Genomic DNA, 7,937 nt, shown 5'->3' on the forward strand with positions numbered 1-7,937 from the left:
CGTCCTTGCCGGGGCTTTTCCTTCTCATGACACCTAGTGATGCATTTAATGCATTTTTGTCCTAACTAGCAGAGTTATGTATGTTAGCACTGTTGCTATCTATGTTGGATATGCCCTAGAGGCAATAATAGAAGTATTATTATTATATTTCCTTGTTCATGATAATTGTCTTTTATTCATGCTATAACTGTATTATCCGGAAATCGTAATACACGTGTGAATACATAGACCACAATATGTCCCTAGTGAGCCTCTAGTTGACTAGCTCGTTGTGATCAACAGATAGTCATGGTTTCCTGGCTATGGACATTGGATGTCGTTGATAATGGGATCACATCATTAGGAGAATGATGTGATGGACAAGACCCAATCCTAAGACTAGCACAAAAGATCGTGTAGTTCATTTGCTAGAGCTTTGCCAATGTCAAGTATCTCTTCCTTCGACCATGAGAGCGTGTAACTCCTGGATACCGTAGGAGTGCTTTGGGTGTATCAAACGTCACAATGTAACTGGGTGACTATAAAGGTGCACTACAGGTATCTCCGAAAGTATCTATTGTTTTATGCGGATCGAGACTGGGATTTGTCACTCCGTGTAAATGGAGAGGTATCTCTGGGCCCACTCGGTAGGATATCATCATATGCGCAATGTGACCAAGGAGTTGATCACGGGATGATGTGTTACGGAACGAGTAAAGTGACTTGCCGGTAACGAGATTGAACAAGGTATTGGATACCGACGATCGAATCTCGGGCAAGTAACATACCGATAGACAAAGGGAATTGAATACGGGATTGATTAAGTCCTTGACATCGTGGTTCATCCGATGAGATCATCGTGGAACATGTGGGAGCCATCATGGGTATCCAGAGCCCGCTGTTGGTTATTGACCGGAGAACGTCTCGGTCATGTCTACATGTCTCCCGAACCCGGTCTACACACTTAAGGTTCGATGACGCTAGGGTTATAAAGGAAGTTTGTATGTGGTTACCGAATGTTGTTCGGAGTCCTGGATGAGATCCTGGACGTCACGAGGAGTTCCGGAATGGTCCGGAGGTAAAGATTTATATATGGGAAGTCCTATTTTGGCCACCGCAAAATGTTCGGGATTTTTCGGTATTGTACCGGGAAGGTTCTAGAAGGTTCCGGAGTGGGGCCCACCTGCATGGGGGGACCCACATGGACGTGGGTAGTGGGAGCAAGGCCCCACACCCCTGGTCAAGGCGCACCAAGATCCCCCCTTAGAAGGAATAAGATCATATCCCGAAGGGATAAGATCAAGATCCCTAAAAAGGGGGGATAACAATCGGTGGGGAAGGAAATAATGAGATTTCTTTCCTCCGACCTTGGCCAACGCCCCAATGGACTTGGAGGGCAAGAAACCAGCCCCTCCACCCCTATATATATAGTGGGGAGGCGCATGGGAGCTATACACGAAGTTCTGGCGCAGCCCTCCCCCTCTCACAAGTACTCCTCCTCTCCCGCGGTGCTTGGCGAAGCCCTGTAGGATTGCCACGCTCCTCCACCACCACCACGCTGTTGTGCTGCTGCTGGATGGAGTCTTCTTCAACCTCTCCCTCTCTCCTTGCTGGATCAAGGCTTGGGAGACGTCACCGGGCTGTACGTGTGTTGAACGCGGAGGTGTCGTGCATTCGGCACTTGATCATCGGTGATTTGAATCACGACGAGTATGACTCCATCATCCCCGTTCACTTGAACGCTTCCGCTTAGTGATCTACAAGGGTATGTAGATGCATTCTCTTTCTACTCGTTGCTGGTCTCTCCATACATAGATCTTGGTGACACGTAGGAAAATTTTGAATATCTGCTACGTTCCCCAACAGTGGCATCATGAGCTAGGTCTGTTGCGTAGATTCTTTGCACGAGTAGAACACAAAGTAGTTGTGGGCGTTGATTTTGTTCAATATGCTTACAGTTACTAGTACAATCTTGTTTCGACGGTATTGTGGGATGAAGCGGCCCGGACCGACCTTACACGTACTCTTACGTGAGACAGGTTCCACCGATTGACATGCACTTGGTGCATAAGGTGGCTAGCGGGTGCCAGTCTCTCCCACTTTAGTCGGAACGGATTCGACGAAAAGGGTCCTTATGAAGGGTAAATAGCAATTGGCATATCACATTGTGGTTTTGCGTAGGTAAGAAACGTTCTTGCTAGAAACCCATAGCAGCCACGTAAAACATGCAACAACAATTAGAGGACGTCTAACTTGTTTTTGCAGGGTATGCTATGTGATGTGATATGGCCAAAAGGATGTGATGAATGATATATGTGATGTATGAGATTGATCATGTTCTTGTAATAGGAATCACGACTTGCATGTCGATGAGTATGACAACCGGCAGGAGCCATAGGAGTTGTCTTTATTTTTGTATGACCTGCGTGTCATTGAAGAACGCCATGTAACTTACTTTACTTTATTGCTAAACGCGTTAGCCATAGAAGTAGAAGTAGTCGTTGGCGTGACAACTTCATGAAGACACGATGATGGAGATCATGGTGTCAAGCCGGTGACAAGATGATCATGGAGCCCCGAAGATGGAGATCAATGGAGCTATATGATATTGGCCATATCATGTCACAACTATATAATTGCATGTGATGTTTATTATGTTTATGCATCTTGTTTACTTAGGACGACGGTAGTAAATAAGATGATCCCTTACAAAATTTCAAGAAGTGTTCTCCCCTAACTGTGCACCGTTGCTACAGTTCGTCGCTTCTAAGCACCACGTGATGATCGGGTGTGATGGATTCTTACGTTCACATACAACGGGTGTAAGACAGTTTTACACAGCGAAAACACTTAGGGTTAACTTGACGAGCCTAGCATGTGCAGACATGGCCTCGGAACACGGAGACCGAAAGGTCGAGCATGAGTCGTATGGTAGATACGATCAACATGAAGATGTTCACCGATGATGACTAGTCCGTCTCACGTGATGATCGGACACGGCCTAGTTGACTCGGATCATGTGATCACTTAGATGACCAGAGGGATTTTTATCTAAGTGGGAGTTCATAACATGAACTTAATTATCCTGAACATAGTCAAAAGACCTTTTGCAAATTATGTCGTAAGCTCGCGCTTTAGTTCCACTGTTTAGATATGTTCCTAGAGAAAATATAGTTGAAAGTTGATAGTAGCGATTATGCGATCAGTAGAAAGCTTATGTCCTTAATGCACCACTTAGTGTGCTGAACCCCAACGTCATTTGTCGATGTTGCGAACATCGGACATACACGTTTTGATAACTACTGATAGTTCAATTAAATGGTTTAAGTAGAGGCACCAAAGACGTTTTCGAAACGTCGCGGAACATATGAGATGTTTCGAGGGCTGAAATTGGGATTTCAGGCTCGTGCCCACGTCAAGAGGTATAAGACCTCCGACGATTTTCTTAGCCTGCAAACTAAGGGAGAAAAGCTCAATCGTTGAGCTTGTGCTCAGATTGTCTGAGCACAACAATCACTTGAATCGAGTGGGAGTTGATCCTCCAGATGAGATAGTGATGTTTCCCCAAAGTCATTGCCACCAAGCTGCTAGAGCTTCGTGATTAACTATAACATATCAGGGATAGATATGATGATCCTTGAAATATTCATGATGTTTGACACCGCGAAAGTAGAAATCAAGAAGGAGCATCAATTGTTGATGGTTGGTGAAACCACTAGTTTCAAGAAGGGCAAGGGAACAAAGGGATACTTCATCAAACGGCAATTCAGCTGCTGCTCTAGTGAAGAAACCCAAGGTTGAACCCAAACCCGAGACTAAGTGCTTCTGTAATAAGGGGAACAACCACTGGAGCAGCATTACCCTAGATACTTGGTAGATGAGAAGGCTGGCAAGGTCGATAGAAGTATATTGGATATACATTATGTTAATGTGTACTTTACTAGTACTCCTAGTAGCACCAGGGTATTGGATACCGGTTCGGTTGCTAAGTGTTAGTAACTCGAAATAAAAGCTACGGAATAAACGGAGACTAGCTAAAGGTGAGCTGACGATATATGTTGGAAGTGTTTCCAAGGTTGATATGATCAAGCATCGCACGCTCCCTCTACCATCGAGATTGGTGTTTGCGTTGAGCATAGACATGATTGGATTATGTCTATCGCAATACGGTTATTCATTTAAGGAGAATAATGGTTACTCTATTTTTGAATATTACCTTCAATGGTCTTGCACCTAAAGGAATGGTTTATTGAATCTCGGTCGTAGTGATACACATTTTCATGCCAAAAGATATAAGATAGTAATGATAGTACCACTTACTTGTGGCACTGCCATGTAAGTCATAATGGTATAAAACGCATGAAGAAGCTCCATGTTGATGGATCTTTGGACTCACTCGTCTTTGAAAAGTTTGAGACATGCGAACCATGTCTATTGGTGTATATGCATGAAGAAACTCCATGCAAATGGATCGTTCGGACTCACTTGATTTTGAATCACTTGAGATATGCAAATCATACCACATGGGCAAGATGACTGAAAAGCCTCATTTTCAGTAAGATGGAACAAGATAGCAACTTGTTGGAAGTAACACATTTTGATGTGTGCAGTCGAATGAGTGCTGAGGCATGCAGTGAATATCATTATGTTCTTACTTCACAGATGATTCAAGTAAATGTTGAGTATATTTACTTGATGAAACATAAGTCTGAATTATTGAATGGTTCAAGTAATTTCAGAGTGAAGTAGCAGATCATTGTGACAAGAGGATAAAATGTCTATGATATGATCATAGAGATGAATATCTGAGTTACGAGTTTTGGCACACAATTAAGACATTGTGGAAATTGTTTCGCAATTAATACCGCCTGGAACACCATAATGTGATGGTGTGTCCGAACATCATAGTTGCACCCTATTGGATATGGTGCGTACCATGATGTCTCTTATCAAATTACCACTATCGTTCATGGGTTAGGCATTAGAGACAACCTTCACTTTAAATAGGGCACCACGTAATTCCGATGAGATGACACCGTATGAATTATGGTTTAGAGAAACCTAAGTTGTCGTTTCTTAAAAGTTTGGGGCTGCGACGCTTATATGAAAAAGTTTCAGGTTGACAAGCTCGAACCCAAAGCAGATAAAATGCATCTTCATAGGAAACCCAAAACAGTTCGGTATACCTCCTAATTCAGATCCGAAAGCAATATGGATTGTTTCTAGAATCGGGTCCTTTCTCGAGGAAAAGTTTCTCTCGAAAGAATTGAGTTGGAGGATGGTGGAGACTTGATGAGGTTATTGAACCGTCTCTTCAACTAGTGTGTGACAGGGCACAGGGAGTTGTTCCTGTGGCACCTACACCAATTGAAGTGGAAGCTTATGATATTGATCATGAAACTTCGGATCAAGTCACTCCCAAACCTCGTAGGATGACAAGGATGCGTACTACTTCAGAGTGGTACGTAATCCTGTCTTGAAGGTCATGTTGCTAGACAACAATGAACCTACGAGCTATGGAGAAGCGATGGTGGGCCCGGATTCCGATAAATGGCTTGAGGCCATAAAAATCCGAGAGAGGATCCATGTATGAAAACAAAGTGTAGACTTTGGCAGAACGGCTCGATGGTCGTAAGGCTAATGAGTACAGATGGATTTCAAAAGGAAGACGGACAATGATGGTAAATGTCACCATTAAGAAAGCTCGACTTGTCGTTAAGATGTTTTCCGACAAGTTCAAGGAGTTGACTACGATGAGATTTTCTCACTCGTAGCGATGCTAAGAGTCTGTTGGAATTATATTAGCGATTACTACATTATTTATGAAATCTTGCAGATAGGATGTCAAAACATTGTTTCCTCGACGATTTTAATGAGGAAAGGTTGTATGTGATACAACCGGAAGGTTTTGTCAATCCCGAAAGATGCTAATAAGTATGCAAAGCTCCAGCAATCCTTCTAAGGACTGGAGTGAGCATCTCGGAGTTGGAATGTTTGCTTTGATGATGATCAAAAATTTTGGGTTTGTACAAAGTTTATGAGAAACTTGTATTTCCAAAGAAGTGAGTGGGAGCACTATAGAATTTCTGATGAGTATATGTTGTTGACATATTGTTGATCAGAAATGACGTAGAATTTCTGGAAAGCATATAGGGTTATTTTGAAAGTGTTTTTCAATGGAAAGCCTGGATTAAGCTACTTGAACATTGAGCATCAAGATCTATAAGGATAGATCAAAATGCTTAATAATACTTTCAAATGAGCACATACCTTGACATGATCTTGAAGGTGTTCAAGATGGACCAATCAAAGAAGGAGTTCTTGCCTGAGTTGTAAGGTACGAAGTTAAGACTTAAAGCTCGACCACGGCAGAATAGAGAGAAAGGACGAAGGTCGTCCCCTATGCTTAAGACGTAGGCTCTTCAGTATGCTATGCTGTGTACCGCACCTGAAGTGTGCCTTGCCATGAGTCAGTCAAGGGGTACAAGAGTGATCCAAGAATGGCTCACAGACAGCGGTCAAAGTTATCCTTGGTAACTAGTGGACTAAGGAATTTTCTCGATTATGGAGGTGGTAAAAGAGTTCGTCGTAAAGGTTACGTCGATGCAAGCTTAACACGTCGTAAAGAAGAGATACCGGATACGTATTATGAGGCAACAATTTAGAATAGCTCCAAGTAGAACAGTTATTTGGAATAGCTCCAAATAGAGCGTGGTAGCTACATCTAGGAGATGACATAGAGATTTGTAAAGCACACACGGATCTGAAAGGTTCGGACCCGTTGACTAAAACCTCTCTCACAAGCAACATGATCAAACCTAAAACTCTTGGGTATTAGTCACATGGCGATGTGACCTGTGAGTGTTAATCACATGGCGATGTGAACTAGATTATTGACTCTAGTGCAAGTGGGAGACTGTTGGAAATATGCCCTAGAGGCAATAATAAAAGTGTTATTATTATATTTCCTTGTTCATGATAATTGTCTTTTATTCATGCTATAACTGTATTATCCGGAAATCGTAATACACGTGTGAATACATAGACCACAATATGTCCCTAGTGAGCCTCTAGTTGACTAGCTCGTTGTGATCAACAGATAGTCATGGTTTCCTGGCTATGGACATTGGATGTTGTTGATAACGGGATCACATCATTAGGAGAATGATGTGATGGACAAGACCCAATCCTAAGCCTAGCACAAAGATCGTGTAGTTCGTTTGCTAGAGCTTTGCCAATGTCAAGTATCTCTTCCTTTGACCATGAGAGCGTGTAACTCCTGGATACCGTAGGAGTGCTTTGGGTGTATCAAACGTCACAACGTAACTAGGTGACTATAAAGGTGCACTACAGGTATCTCCGAAAGTATCTATTGTTTTATGCGGATCGAGACTGGGATTTGTCACTCCGTGTAAACGGAGAGGTATCTCTGGGCCCACTCGGTAGGACATCATCATACGCGCAATGTGACCAAGGAGTTGATCACGGGATGATGTGTTACGGAACGAGTAAAGTGACTTGCCGGTAACGAGATTGAACAAGGTATTGGATACCGACGATCGAATCTCGGGCAAGTAACATACCGCTAGACAAAGGGAATTGTATACGGGATCGACTGAGTCCTTGACATCGTGGTTCATCCGATGAGATCATCGTGGAACATGTGGGAGCCAACATGGGTATCCAGATCCCGCTGTTGGTTATTGACCGGAGAACGTCTCGGTCATGTCTACATGTCTCCCGAACCCGTAGGGTCTACACACTTAAGGTTCGATGACGCTAGGGTTATAAAGGAAGTTTGTATGTGGTTACCGAATGTTGTTCGGAGTCCCGGATGAGATCCCGGACGTCACGAGGAGTTCCGGAATGGTTCGGAGGTAAAGATTTATATATGGGAAGTCCTATTTTGGCCACCGGAAAATGTTCGGGATTTTTCGGTATTGTACCGGGAAGGTTCT

Source organism: Triticum dicoccoides, chromosome 5B (assembly GCF_002162155.2).
Source record: "Triticum dicoccoides isolate Atlit2015 ecotype Zavitan chromosome 5B, WEW_v2.0, whole genome shotgun sequence".
In the NCBI taxonomy this organism is placed as follows: domain Eukaryota; kingdom Viridiplantae; phylum Streptophyta; class Magnoliopsida; order Poales; family Poaceae; genus Triticum; species Triticum dicoccoides.